The following is a 15,029-nucleotide window of genomic DNA, read 5'->3' as shown; positions in this document are numbered from 1 at the left end:
TCATATTCGTCAATAGGTCATCCGACACATCCTTGAACTTATATCAAAAGTTTATTAATTTTCATCTTCTTGTTCCGGGTTCACTTCACACATCAAGTTCCAATAAGGGTTTTCAAGTCTTTATGTCCTTACAATGGCATACAAAATTTGAATTTTATCTTCAACAGATGGTAATATAGATTTGTAGGAATTTTTTTTGTTATACCATCAACAAATTTAGTAGCGAAAACTTGCGTGAATACTTAACTGAAATGTGTAACTTAATTTGTACTAACAAATACTTATAATAGTAAGTTTGCAAAAACATAAACAAAAAAGTTTAAAACATACATTCAAAAACAACAATTAATAACATAAGAATAAAATAATGATAGTAAAAAAACATATCAGGATCTGTAAAAATAGAAGGTAATAGGAAGAAAAAAGTTGAGCCACTAAATGTACAGTTTCCCCTTAAGGAAATTATTCCCCTCTAGTACCCGATGTTTAAAGAATTAGATTCTCTCCAAACAGAACGATTATATTCACCAGTATATTAATACAAAAATAATGGTATCACTGAGTCACTCAACATAAGCAAAGTACATGAATATTATATTGTGCAAAAGAAGAAGTTCAAAATTTTCATTGTTTTAAAATGAGAGGAAATCCCTCTATTTATAGACAACAAAGGGTAGTGTGAATAAATATTTATTTTTCCTTATCGAAAAGGTCACAACTCTTTTAAAAAGTTACCAACCTTCAGAAAGGTCACAACCTTTAATAAAAGTTATAACTTTTCATCAAAGTTGCACTCTCCGTAAATGTTAAAACTTTTCAGGAAAGTCACAACTTTTAATGAAAGGGAAAGACTAGTTATAGAAATAAATAAATTAAAAGGAAATTCTAGTTTGTGGTGGCGCGACGTAGGCATATATATATATGTGTGTGTGTGTGTGTGTGTGTGTGTGTGTGTGTTTGTGTGTGTGTGTGTGTGTGCGCGCGCGCGAGTGTGTGTCTGTGTTTGTATATATGTATATGTATATGTATGTATGATTATATTTGTATATGTATATATGATTATATATGTATATTTATATATGATTATGTTAAAAATTGAGTAGGGAAGAATCTCAGGCTACAATATGTGCAATTAAAAGAACATTACTATGTTAAGGTATTGTATGGGCTTTTTAGGAACTACAACTCGTTGTTGTTGGTTCTTGGTTTGTATGCTTTAGGATCCATGCTTTGAATTGAGAATCAATTTATGAAGAGGGTATATGACTCATAAAATTTATGACTATCCGTGACTCTTGGTTTGTCATTCAACATCCAAAAATTGGGATTTCAAGTATTTGTTGTACAATTGACAAGTATAGTCCGTAGTACCTTGAAGGGATCGTATATAAGGGTCATACAGTCAATTTGATAGGCATTAGGTATTTCTCAAGGTTAATTGAGTCTTTTTCAACTCTTTTAACTCATATACTACATCATTTTTGGGTTGTATAGAAGACTCTAAAGAGTTCCTAAGGCTCATAACCTGTTTATCCCCTCTCATTCTCTCAAACTCCAGTGGAATTCTCTCTTAAGTCATCTTCCCCAAGAATGTTAGGGTTTCAAGTATTCAAGTCTTTATTGAAGGTTTCAATTAGGGCTTTGATTATTGTATGTGGAAACTCTATCAATGGGTTCCTATTTAACCCATTTTTTGTAAACAAGATGATATATTAAAATTTAAAATGCATTAGTACAAGTGAATGGCCGAGTATGGCTAGTAACATTTGGTAAAGGGATTACTTTTACATTATACACACTAATACCTTCTAAAGTAGAAGACTCTTTTTTTAGCCTAACATAAAGAGTTCCTGCTTTATTTGCTTCTATTATACAAGAAACAATCAATGGAAGAGTTTTCCAAAGTACGAGAGAGTTCAAGGGATTTTATGATTCTTCCACGATTCATTGATTTCACGTTTATTCATTACGATTTGATCATATTTTAATGTTTTCAATGAATTTCTCATGAACTCATGTGCTATAAGTGATTTTGGTAAGAAACTATGTTTTGATGATATGCTTACATTATTGGGAAAAGGGTCTGATATACCCCTCAACCTTCCCATTTGGAGATGATATACCCCTCGTTATGAAAGTGACACATGTATACTCTTACCGTTATACAAATGAATCACATATACCAATGTCGTTACGAAATGAACTCACATATACCCTTCATTTAAACGAAGTTAAAAATAGTTTTAAATTTATATTTTTTACTTTTAATATTTTTTTAAAAATTACTTAGGGGTATATATGATTATTCTATCAAAGTTCAAGGTATTGTTTAATTTTTTTCATACATAAATTACTTTTTGACTTCTTTTACTATAATTATTTGAGTTTCTTATTCTTATATTATTATTTTTCTTTCATTCCTTAGTTTAAAGAAAAAAAATTGAACTATTTTTTTTGTCTATATTCTAAGTTGATTTTGTATTCCAAGAATTATTTTTGATCATTACAATAAGTTTTACAGGAATATTAGTGAACATAAATATAATTGATTATCAAAATAATAATTCTATATTATTCATTGAAACATAAAATAGTCAAAAAAGAATATGTTTGACGATGATTAAATTTTCGGGAATCTTCAACAAACATTGTTAACTTTGTTTTAAGGCTCAAGTTACAAGTTAAGCAAGATAAGTAATCCCTAAGAGTTACAAATGTTTTCACATTTAAACCTGTAAAGAGAATTTGATCTAGTTTTAAGACAGAAGTTATAACTTTATAAAATGAAACAAGTAGGAAAACTATGATTTCTAAGAGAGCTTTTAAATCTAAGTTGTGAGAAATAATCTCAATCCACATAATTAGTATTTCTTAAAAACATAAGAGCCAACATATTTTTGGGAGTAGTATTGATCACCGATGAGGGGATGCGATTTTGAGATTACTCAAGTCTCCATGAAAAGTATGTAGCCATCAAGGGTAGAAAATGGTCATACTTTTTAGATGAATCCTTCTCACAGTTTACTAGTGGATCCATTAGGCAGTTCAATTCCTATACTCTGCAAAGGTTAGGATGGTCGGCAGCGTGGGTTGAGTAACGTTGTATCATCCTTATAGCTCTAAATGATTGTTGTCGGTTAGATAAACTCTCACAGAAGTTATAGTAGTTTTGTATACATCAATTAATTGTAATTTCATACACACACACACACACACAGATATATATATATATATCAAAGTTATGTGTATCCTTGTTATACACAGAGTTGACATTATGTTTTTAAGCAATTTTATTTATATTGCACTTATTTTAAATTGTCTTATATTGAAATGAGTTCAGTTGAGTGTCAAGAGTTGAGTATCTTGAGTTAGTATGTTCTTCATTGAGTCGAGTATCATATATCTGATGTTTACTATCTAACCCTTAAGTTAAGTATCTTATTCTTAAATTTAGTTGAGTTAGTTAGAAAAGAGGTAAGTATGTTCCCTTTTTATTCAAGTTTCAAACTTATGTTATATTTTAGAATTCCCTTTACATGCTCGTACATTCCAGTACTAAGCCATTTCTCCTACATCTTTGGATGATCTAGACACATGTATTCAGGACCATCAACATGAGCTTCGTTGATACATCCAAGAATTCGAGTTAGCCATGGCGATCCTCCTTGTTTTTGGAGGATTTCATTTACTTTTTAGTTTGGTCAGGATGTCGTGGGTATTGTCTCGACTTCCATCATTATCAGTTAGAGGCTTCATAGGTATTTAGTTTAGTTAAGAAGTCTGTATCATTCAATTATTTTATTAAATGTTTTAAAGACATAAGTTGCCTATTTTATGGCGAGTTTAATATATTATATTATTCAAAGTTTATCATTTGAGTTAAAGTTTGTGTTTTAGTTTTTCGCTTTTGCATGCTTAAGTTAGTCTTCCGCTTGTAGTCAGCAAGGATGTGGTTTCGCATGGGGACCATCAATAGTCTTGAGTGACGGCCACGTCCAGGGTGTAGACCTGGGTCATGATAAAAAGGGTATATGTGAGCCATTTGTAATAATTTGGGGTATATATGAGTCACTTTCATGACAATGGTTATATCAGGTCTAAATGACAAAGTTGAGGGGTATATTAGATCCTTTTTCCTACATTTTCATATAAAAAATTTATGAATTCAAGGATGCTTTTGATTAAAAGATCAATCAGTTGTATGATGAGACCTCATATGAGACTCCCTTATCTATTTATTTTAATTATCTTGATATTGACTGTTGTTAGATTAGTGTAAGAATAAAATTTATTTAGTTTCAAATTGTTTTTTGAATTATGACTCTAATAATAGTTTATAATTGTGTTATATTAAAGAGCAAAGGGTTTATACTGTAGCACACTCATCCACCTTTTAATGTGAGCTTCGAGAATGATTTTTCCTTTGTATTCATTAATAATTTTGGTCTTATATATATGAAAATATTATGATGAAGCAATGATTTGGTAATTGAAAAGGATAATCATTAATAACATATATATGAAATGTTATTAATATTTATTGCTTAATTGAAAGGAGAAGAACTTGGAACATAATTATTGCTTCAATTTTGACATTCTCCGCTTGTCTTTATGGAGATACATTAATTTTATTTCATGTTTAATATTTTTAATGTAACTGTTAATCATTTGGATGATGCATGGTGATATTAGGGGTATGTTTTCAACCTTTATGAACATGTATGTAAGGAATATTAAAAGTTTTTCCTTATCCTGAAATTGAAAATAAACTAAACATTGTCCATCAATCATCATTGTAAACTCAACAAGCAATTATTCATTCCAAGCGAACCAATATATCTTATTAGATGTCATGGCGTAAATTAAAATTGCAATTTATAATTAAAATATTAGGAGGTCAAATTCATAACTTAGAAAACTAACATCTTTATAATATGTAAAATTATATATATCATACCCAAACCCCTCAGGTTCAATGATGAGCCCCTGGTGATCATCTACCTACTTAGGTAGTGGGGGATCCTGATCTTGTGAAGTAGGTTTATGTTGTAGGTTCATCGAGTTGTAGTTGTTGTCCAATGTATACATGAAAGAGACTGGTGAAGGCACATCAATATTACCTTGCAAGTTCAGTCATATTTTTCGTAGTGTTAATAAGTTTGGAAAAGGGACAAATGAAAAATTATTCAAGATAGGCAACATTCCATAAAATCTCAAATTAATTCAAAAAATAAAGTGAAGAGCAATATTTCTATAAGGACCCTTCTTGCTAATTGTATTTGAGACTTTTGATTCACTTATGCTTCTAGGTAATGTAATACCAACAAATAAAAGGGTGCATACAAAATAAGTATATAATTTGTTGAGGATGACTTAAATAAATATCACTTTCTACGGTGTGGTTTAGATTTTATCCAACTATTTTAAGTATTGTGTGAATATAAATTTTGGTGTTGACGAAACATTCGATCAATATCTAACATCAACATATTTTGGATAAATACAATAAAGAAAGCTAATAAGATTTTAAAATTATCAAAAATAATCTTAAGAGTGCAATATATAAGGTTCATAATTTACGAGATAAATAAAAAGAATCATCACAAGTATCTTAAAAAGAAGGAGGCAACAAAAAGTTCTGGTTATATGTTATTTGTTTGTGAGGCTGTAAAAACACGCAATAACAAATATGACCACAATTTGTGTGTCTGAGTTATCTTTAAAAATGTTTTTGTTAAGAGAATTTATTTTCATTTTTGTGGTAATAGTTTGATGATATTTTTTTTTCAAAAACTATTTGAGGCTTTACAAAAGGACAAATATTTTTAAAATTTTATCAATGTTACCCGCTAATGGATTGAGAATTTGATGGGAATCCTGATTTCTATCTCCCTCGGCAATTTCTTCTTGCATTAACCATCCCATATATAAAATATAAGTAGTACATATTACAACTAATTATACATATCTCCTTTAAAATATTATTTTATGTATATTAAATATAATAATATAATGTATATTATCTTGTAATATTATTTTAATTCAAACAATAGTTTCATCAGTGGTAAAATTAAAGAATGGATAAATTACCTTGCAATTTGATTTTTAGGATAAATAGAACTCCAAAAGGCATAGAATATTCTTGTTACATTGGAGGAACAACTGGCATAATAACACTTGTGTTGATTATGGTTCTTTCTTTTGTGAAAGATTTCGCATTTGATGACATTATTATTTCAAAATTTTCCTTTATAATAAATAGCAAAAAAATATAACTTCATGCAATTTATTTATCTAGCACAAAAATGAACCGTATAAGTTTTGAGTCTTCAGATATGGAGATAATATGTGAAGCAAAAATAGGCTCACCAAAGTAGCACCCTTATAATTACTTTCTTACTAATTAGATTATGGTAAGAGATACACAAAGAAAATATAATTTTAATATAAACGATTGAGGTAACTTTTGTTCATAGATATGTACATCACTATACAAAATATACATTAAAGGCCCAAAGTTTCCGAGAAAAGAAAATTTTAATAACAATTAAATTTTGAATCAGGTATCACGGATACAAGAGTGTCTAAGGACAGAACGAGACAATACACAAAAGCTCTGTTTAATGAAAATATAAAAATACATAGATAGTACAAAAGAGGGAAAACATTAATTAGTATCCGGATGCTAAGATCTCACTGGATCTAATCAACAAAGGCAACAAAACAATCATGATTCAACGAGCCTATATTGTGTTGCATCAGAAAAAGATGTAGAACGCTGCTATGAGTGCCAAAGTACAGATACTAAGTTGGCATCATAGTTCCCCAAGCTCAAATAGAAATTATATAAATACAACAAGGATAATAATGCTAACTCTAAAAATTAATCAACTAACTAAAGTAATACTAGAACACTGATAAAAAGAAGACAAAGACAATATGAGGTAGTTAGAAGACTATCATACACAATTATACTATGAAAGATTGATGCAACATAATATCAAACATAAACCTAATGCTAATAATAGTCCCAAAGTACCTATTAAACCAGTCATTATGATTCATAGGGAACCAAATGTCACATGGAAATCATAAGAGATCTAGAGCTTAATTACAGGAGAATCTAAAATGTGATATCATAGAAAAGATCTCATATGACAAATTAGAAATTGTAGAATTTAGTAAGTTGATCCCAAAGTAATGTGGAATCACGAGCGAATATAGTATTGGAATTTTGAATACTAGACGCATACTTATTAGATTTTCTTTACAAGAAGATTATGTGTAATTACTGCCCACAACAAATTACTATATCAAGGCGAATGAGGGGTACTGTTAGATACAAATATTTGAAGTAGGATCCTTTGTTTGTGCTTGAGTAGGAACTACAATTGATGTAGCATGGATATCCATGATAGATCTGCCTCCAAATTTATGTAAAAGTAGAAATTAAAAAAAAGAGCAAGACAAGAAAAAATTACTATAAGCTGAAAGTTTATGTAAGTTAGTAGCTAACTTACCACATAGAATTAAAATCAACGAAGAGAATGACAATAAATGAGAACTAAAATCAAAGTGGATCAGAATACAATAAGATCATATGTCAAAGTATTGTAATTAATGTTGTCTGCAAGGAATGATGAAAAAGAATGTTGGAATATTCATCCTGAATTACACAACCGGCATGAGCAAGAAGGGACAATGGAGAATAACAACAAGTAAGAAGAGAAAGAGGGAAATCAAGAAAGAGAACAGACTAGTGGAAAAGTTGTGAGGAATAAGCATATTTATAATCATAGTAAGTACCATTTGCTAGAAAGGAAAAAGAAAATACATGAGAGAGAAATATGGGCATGTACTAGGGGAAGTTGACACTATAGAGCATGAAGGCATCAAAGTGACTAACTTTGTTTTATGCAATTAAGAAGGAGAGATATAAAAGAAAGAGGAAAACAGAAAGGAATGGGTGAATCAGAAGTTCGCAGAAATCAATTGTAAAGGTCCTAATGAAGAAATGCAAAATAATAAAATCATCAATACAGTGTTAGTTAATAAAGAGGAAAAGGAATAAAGTGAGAGGGAAGGCAAGCAGTCCAGGGGAATAGTTTAAACAAGGAGCACACTAAGCATTAAACAATTATTGCAGTTCTGGAAGAAGCATAGAATAATGAGATGAATCCATTGATAATTCAAGTTACCAATCAAATGGATTAGATAAATAAGGGCATAGATAACTTATTAAATGAAGAGGGGGCAGAGGAGAATACTAAAAAGATGGGTATAGAAGGTGATTTGTCGCCAAAACATATAGACAAAATATAAAGTAGTTATGAAAAGAAAATGAAAACGAATGTAGTCAAAAAATATTATAAGCAAATGCTAGAATTATTTGGAGTATAGTCATCGGCACTACCAAATCCTAATGAATGCTCTCATATGGAATATAAAATAAATGAACATTTAGTTAACACTCGTCCTATAAATTTTATGACAAGTAGTAAATCTTTATCTCCACACTACTAATTTAAAAATCACCGTCATATTCATTTTACCACTTAAGTACTATTTACCCTTTCACCATACATTATTGTTGAATTAGCTCTATAAACCTTTGAAAACCACATTTCTCTCCCTTCAAGAATCATAAGCCTAACTTAGATCTATCAACTCATAAATACTCTATTATTCTATTAAATACTTATTGATCTTCACTAAAATAATGGAACATCAACATAAACTCATTTCTTGTTAATGTATACTCTAATATATCCTAACTAACAACTCCTCCTCTATATTGTACCATGAAATCAACACCAAATTACTAGTCATTTCTATCTACAACACACTTTACCTCCTATATGATGGAATATTCACAACTCATCACTTCTTAGTCTACCCATAAGGGAAAAATTCTCATCACTAACCTACTAGGTGTATGACTATAGTATCATATCTTGTCGAAACACCATCCCCCTTACTTACATTTAGTAAACCTCTGCATACTTTCCTCTAACTTTGGGCACTACCACTACTAATTCTCATAATCTTGTAACTCTTGCTATGTTTTCTGGTGATGATACTACCCGCGATCTAAAAATACTTCCCCATAAGGATCTTAACTGAAACAAGGCTTAAGGAAAAGAGTAAACCTCACTTTTAGCTAAAACACACAATTCATATGAACATGAGTGCATTCCTCTAAAGCTCAACACTTAACTCACTCATGGGCTTCTCTCAAGCCCCGACTACAGACTTTCATAAGATTTCAGCTAAGAACAACTCATCAATAAGGGACTGACTTTTCTATTCAACAACATCTAGTATGATTGGTATTCAAATGAATGAATTTGAGAAAACATACGAGTGTGAATAACTCTTTTTGACTTAGCTTTATGAAAGATTCAGATTATGAAAGAAGGGAGTTTTTTCTTTAATATCTGTAGTCCCTCATTTATAGAAGCCTCCACAACCAATAAAAAATTCTACTTGACACAGCTTCATAGAAACCTTATGACACTTGAACTCTGACCTCTAATACCAAATATTTCATGCCCCGTGCCTACACCTAAATATGGCAAGCACTGGAGAACTATTTCTTGTCCCCAAGTGAACCCTTCGCATGACTGACTACTAAGAGGAAGACTTACTCAAGCCTTTTTAATTCTAAGTACAAAAGATAAAACATCTAGGTCAAATACCATCTAAACTGTCTAAGAATACTAAATGTAAACAACAATAGTTTAGCAAAAAATATGAAGATAAACATCGAGAGACTCTCTATAATTTTCTATCTATTAATGCTCTACTATATGAGACAGGCATCGGGACAGACCCACAACAAACTTAAATTAAACTTATAAAGCAAATAAATGACTAGAGTTCTCTGAAAGTAATGCGGCCTCACCAAAAGCTGGTAAAAAGTTGGGTGATATCAATGATTCGCCCGTTGATGATATGAACACATGTATCTGCATCATTAGATGATTTAAGATAAAAGACATCAGTACATTAAATGTATGAGAATATAATAAGGCCGAGTGGAACATTAAATGGACTGAAAGTCTGAAATATAGTTCAATTGAAATAAAGAATAAATATGATATAAAATCTAAGTACACAAATATAATGCAGTAATATCAATTTCTAAACTAAACTGGGATATGTGTATATATATAAAAATATTCTTTACTTTACTGGGGAATTTCTGAAACCGTCAACCATCACTATGAGCCTCGTGACGATACAACGTCTTACTCATGTATCCAGATCCGCTCTATACCTTGTTGGAGTATAGAATGCAATTGTACTAATAGATCGACTGAAAGGCAGGTGAGGAGTCGCTCTTGTTATGGTACAATCCTATCTACGATGGCTACATATTTTATGGGATTTGAGTTGTTTGAACTCTTACGGCATATGATTGGTCAATTGTACTCCCATAATAATATAGTTGTATAATATGCTCATAGTTTTATAAATTATATGGTCTGTATGAATAAAGGGTGAGACCAAAGTCAATCTGTCAGTCAAAGAACACATCTATCTAAAAATTTATATTTTAAAGCCATGTATGTAACTAGAATCATGAGAGAGTTTTCTAACTTGCACAACTCATAGGTATTTGTAATTCATTTACACAATAGTATAAAGACTCTAAAATCATGATTTGAAATATAAGGATCATGAAATCATAATAATTTCATGTGAACAACTCACAAGGATAACAATGTAAAGATTACTAAGAATAAAAAGAAAGTACATAGGCCAAAAATCTTTAATCTTGAAAAAATAATTAAGGAAGACATGAAATTTTGGTCAAGATTTTGGATGAACTCGAAATTGGGTTTGATAACCCTAATTATGGAATTTAAATTATAAACATTGATAAATCTTGGATATGAGGATGAAAGGAATTCTTCATTGACGTCTTACATACCTTAATCACTCCAATTACCGATTAAACGAATTATATTGGAAGAAGACCTATAAAAACTTTCTTGAACCTTGGAGGTGAGTTCTTGAGAAGCTTTCTTGAAAAAATCTATGAATTTCATGAGGAGTCAATAGTTCATTTTAAGATTATGAAATTAAGAAGTTTCACGGTTAGACCTTACCTTGGTTTATAGATGAATCCTGGAGGAAGTTAGTTTCTTGAAATTTTTTTTTGTAGGCTAATTTTATGAACTTTGGAGGTGAATCACATTTCCATTATGTATTGTTACCCAACCATCTGATATGCTCATAAAACAACCTCTTAAGCGACCAAGCAGGTGAACATCTTTTGCTAGTTTTTTCCTTTCTTCCTCAACATATGCTACACTACCTATATATAGTTCGCTAAGACAATTAGATACTACATTGGCCTTACTAGGATTGTAAAGCACGTTCATATCATAATCTTTTCGGAATTCAAGTCATTTTTTTGGTGAATATTCAACTCTTTCTGGGTGAAACACATGTACGTAAACATTATACAAGTAATGTCTCCAAATCATAAGAGCAAATGCTACGACTTCAAGTTCGAGGTAATGAGTTGGATAGTTCTTCTCATGGAACTTAAGTTGTCTAGAAGCATATGATATAACCTTACCTCATTGCATTAACACACAACCTAGGCCGACTCTAGATGTATCATAGTAGATCACATAACTGTCTGAACCCGCTAGTAGATTCGAAGCATAAGTTATAGTCAACCTAGTTTTCATTTCTACACAAAGCTCTTCTCACACTCATCTTACCACTGAAATATAACCTTATTTTAGTAAACTTAGTAAATAGAGATGTTATGTATGAGAATACTTCCACAAACCTTTTGTAATAACCAGCAAGACCCAAAAAACTTTTTATATCTGTAGAAGAGGTAGGTCTAGGTGTTTTACATTTTTGGAAAATAATTTTATAGTTTTTTAACTTTTTGAGAGTCGCCACTTAATTTTTAACGAAAAATCAAGAAAACTTAGTTTTCAAAAGATCTAAATAGAAAATCGTTTGAAATCGTTTCAAAGGGGGTTCAGGATTCATATTTATATTTTAGGAAAGTTTTTACGGCACCTAAAAAACTCTCTAACTCGCGATTATCAACCAACTAACTTATTTGCCTAAAAATTCTTTAATTTAGTTTCAACTTTATTTGAAATCTATAAAAGGGTAAGAAATCAACGTACTATTTAAGTGAGTTTATTTAACTTGCAAAGTTTATTTATTATGTTTTTTAGTTTATATGAAGGCGATCAATTTAGTTTAACCAGCTAAAACATACCAGTGTCTTGTGGGGATTTGGAGTTTCGACCTCAAAACCAATGACAAATAATATCAAGAAAATAATGATAAAGTAAGAGAGAAAGAGAAAGTTTGATTGGGTCCAAATCTGGTTTCTGTCCGCCTTGACCGGTATTTGGACCCCATTTGCATTCGGGCTTTGGGCCCATTTGACTTGTACCTGTCCTAAACTTGACAAAATAATAGCAATACAAAACGATAAGAGCTTAGGCTCCAAAAAAAAATAAAATATTTCAAAATTAAATTTGGACTTCTTGTTCCAAAATCTTAAACTTGTTGCCGTGTTTTGAATTTTTTCAGCGTTTGGTCCTGTACTTCAATTTTTATAGGCTTATTCTTCAATTCTTTGTCTCGAAAATGGAGGCTGACTCGATAGGAAGTCAATTCCAACAAATGGAAATGGAGTCCAAATTGGACTAGAGTAAATGTCACATGCATTGAAACAAAGTAAATAAGAAGAATTAGATAAGCTAACATTCATAATCCAACTAACACAGACGATCTATCCGATGCAAACTATACTTAGTCAAAACAAACTTGGCCACACGCCTATGATATGATGAAAGCTAAGATGATCAAATGAGCACAAACTTACACTTAATTTTGGGAAGATAACATGCAGGACACTAATTGGATCATTCTTCCAGTCAAGCTCGCATTAAATTAAGACTCATTCTTAACAAATAAGGTTATTAAAGTATCACTTAATAATGTACACAAGTACTCTATGATTATCTAAATATTGGTATCTTTAGGGAGCTACATTTATAATATTCAAAGCATGAGGTGACACACCAATGCTGTAAGCAAAGGACAGATCACACGCATCATGTAGAAGATCAAGTAGGATCAGTACATTACAACTTACTGTATTGATCTTTAATGAAAAGAAGACTCCACAAAATAACTATATTAATAAAATAAAGCAGCAGGACCCACCCCTGAAAAATCTTGCACGAACTTGAACAATTTTTTTTTCATTTTTACCAAACGAAAAAGGGATGAGAATATGTGCGTTGGGGTAATTTTTCAGAATGGCATGGGACAACGAAGACGAAGCCTTGAACAAAACAATTTATTAACACATTAACCATCAAAATTTTATAGTTATGCAATATATCATGAATGAATAAAAATAAAATCTATCAGTGCTAATCAACAAAAAAACGACATTTGAGAACATGTTTTTCCAAATAGAGAATCGGTGTCACTAAATTTCTAATAAACCAAGATGCAAAAAAAATACTGATCTCGAGAACTTAGCAAATATGAACAACCATTAATTCAACAATAACGCGAGGCGACATATATAACAAACCTTTTCCTTCTGACTGACAACAAACTCCTAATAATAACGAAATATACATATATATATGATTTTGTGAATAAGACGATTGACAACAAAAAAAATAAAAATACTAAATATAAAGTTTAATACTTTGTCATGCATAGATCAGCAATAGGGAAAATTGTATTAAAAGCAACACAAGAATTCGCGGCCTTGAGATAAACACATCAACATGTAAAAGATTCAACAAACCATCAACAGTAATGCAGATTTCCAAAAACAGCAAAGAGAAACATCATTTTACTCAACACGAAGTCAATAGAATCAAAGGGGTGTTACCTTTTCGGGGACATAGATTCTGGGGAACGGAACAAGCAGGGACTTCCAAAGACTCCAAGAGGTTCCGGTGTACTGAGAAACGAAGTAGGTGACTTGAGAAAAGCTGAATTCTCACCCTCTCTGTTTTAGAAACCTGTACCCAAATATCTATATGTAAATTTTATAATTGATAGTTCACCATTTCATTTCCCAAAATTCTAGACAGCTCTTCCTAATGCCTATACTTTTTTTTATATGTTTCCTTAACTCTTTCTCGAAGTTATTCCAATTTTTCTCCAAAACTATTCTTCCACCCCTTAAAACTGAATAGGCAGAGGGTATTAATAGAGAATTCTGGGTTGGATTTTGGGGGAAAAGACGAGAATTCGGGTCAAAGCCCATTCCAAAAATTCAAATTTTCCAAAATATTTCACTTAAATGGGTAAACAATCTTTTCATTGGACTTCGAAACCATTCCAAAAGAGGGAAGGGGAATAAACTCTTGGGATTAGTCCCAAACGTCCTTGTGCAACGTGTCCTCATCTTGAGGTCGCAAGGGCGATTCCGCGCGCCCTTGCAACTGCGAACTAAAAGAGATAATAGGAAGAAGACAAATAGAGAAAGCGTACTATCTGTACGCGTAGACGCCGTGGTCCTTCCGTGAATTGCCGTTTGACTGTCGTTTTATCACTGCTCAAAGGCACCGCTTGGAATGGACTGCTGTTAACGTTGAGCGTGAATTGTTCCAAGAGTTCGTTTTGTTGATAAGAAGATTGAACCGGGTTAAGGTAAAAGAATGCGTTGGGTTGAGAAAATGGTTGGGGATTTTAGAATTTGCTGGAGGTTTAATAAGATAATTAATATGGACAAGTTGGTCTTACTGGAATAGAAGAGATTTAAAGTATAGATCTAAAATCTAGTAAAATTAAATTTTCTTGGTGAATTTGACTAAAATTAAATAAGCCGAATTAGTATGATTAATTTACAAGCTTCTCAATTTTAACGAAACAAAATAATTAACTTAAATAAAAACTAATAAATCAAAATATAAGTTTAACTAAAACTAAATTAGTTTAATAAATCTCTTAATGAAATTAAATTCTTTTTGAGATTATCTTGGCATATTTATAAAATAAGTTAATTG

The 15,029-nt window shown here is 31.1% G+C and overlaps 1 long non-coding RNA gene across 1 annotated transcript; it reads right to left on the bottom strand.

Annotated features, from left to right (window-relative positions):
* Positions 1-12,331: 12,331 nt before the first annotated feature.
* On the bottom strand, positions 12,332-14,649 carry LOC138347910 (uncharacterized). The gene is made up of 2 exons (XR_011220471.1): positions 13,907-14,649; positions 12,332-12,695 (listed from the first exon to the last, which is right to left on the bottom strand). It is a non-coding gene; the product is annotated as an uncharacterized lncRNA (long non-coding RNA).
* Between the last annotated feature and the right edge of the window lie 380 nt (positions 14,650-15,029).

The sequence above is a fragment of the Solanum lycopersicum genome, chromosome 4 (assembly GCF_036512215.1).
Source record: "Solanum lycopersicum chromosome 4, SLM_r2.1".
NCBI classification, from domain to species: domain Eukaryota; kingdom Viridiplantae; phylum Streptophyta; class Magnoliopsida; order Solanales; family Solanaceae; genus Solanum; species Solanum lycopersicum.
The sequence above is the reverse complement of the archived record's forward strand: the minus strand, read 5'-3'. Positions and strand labels throughout refer to the sequence as shown.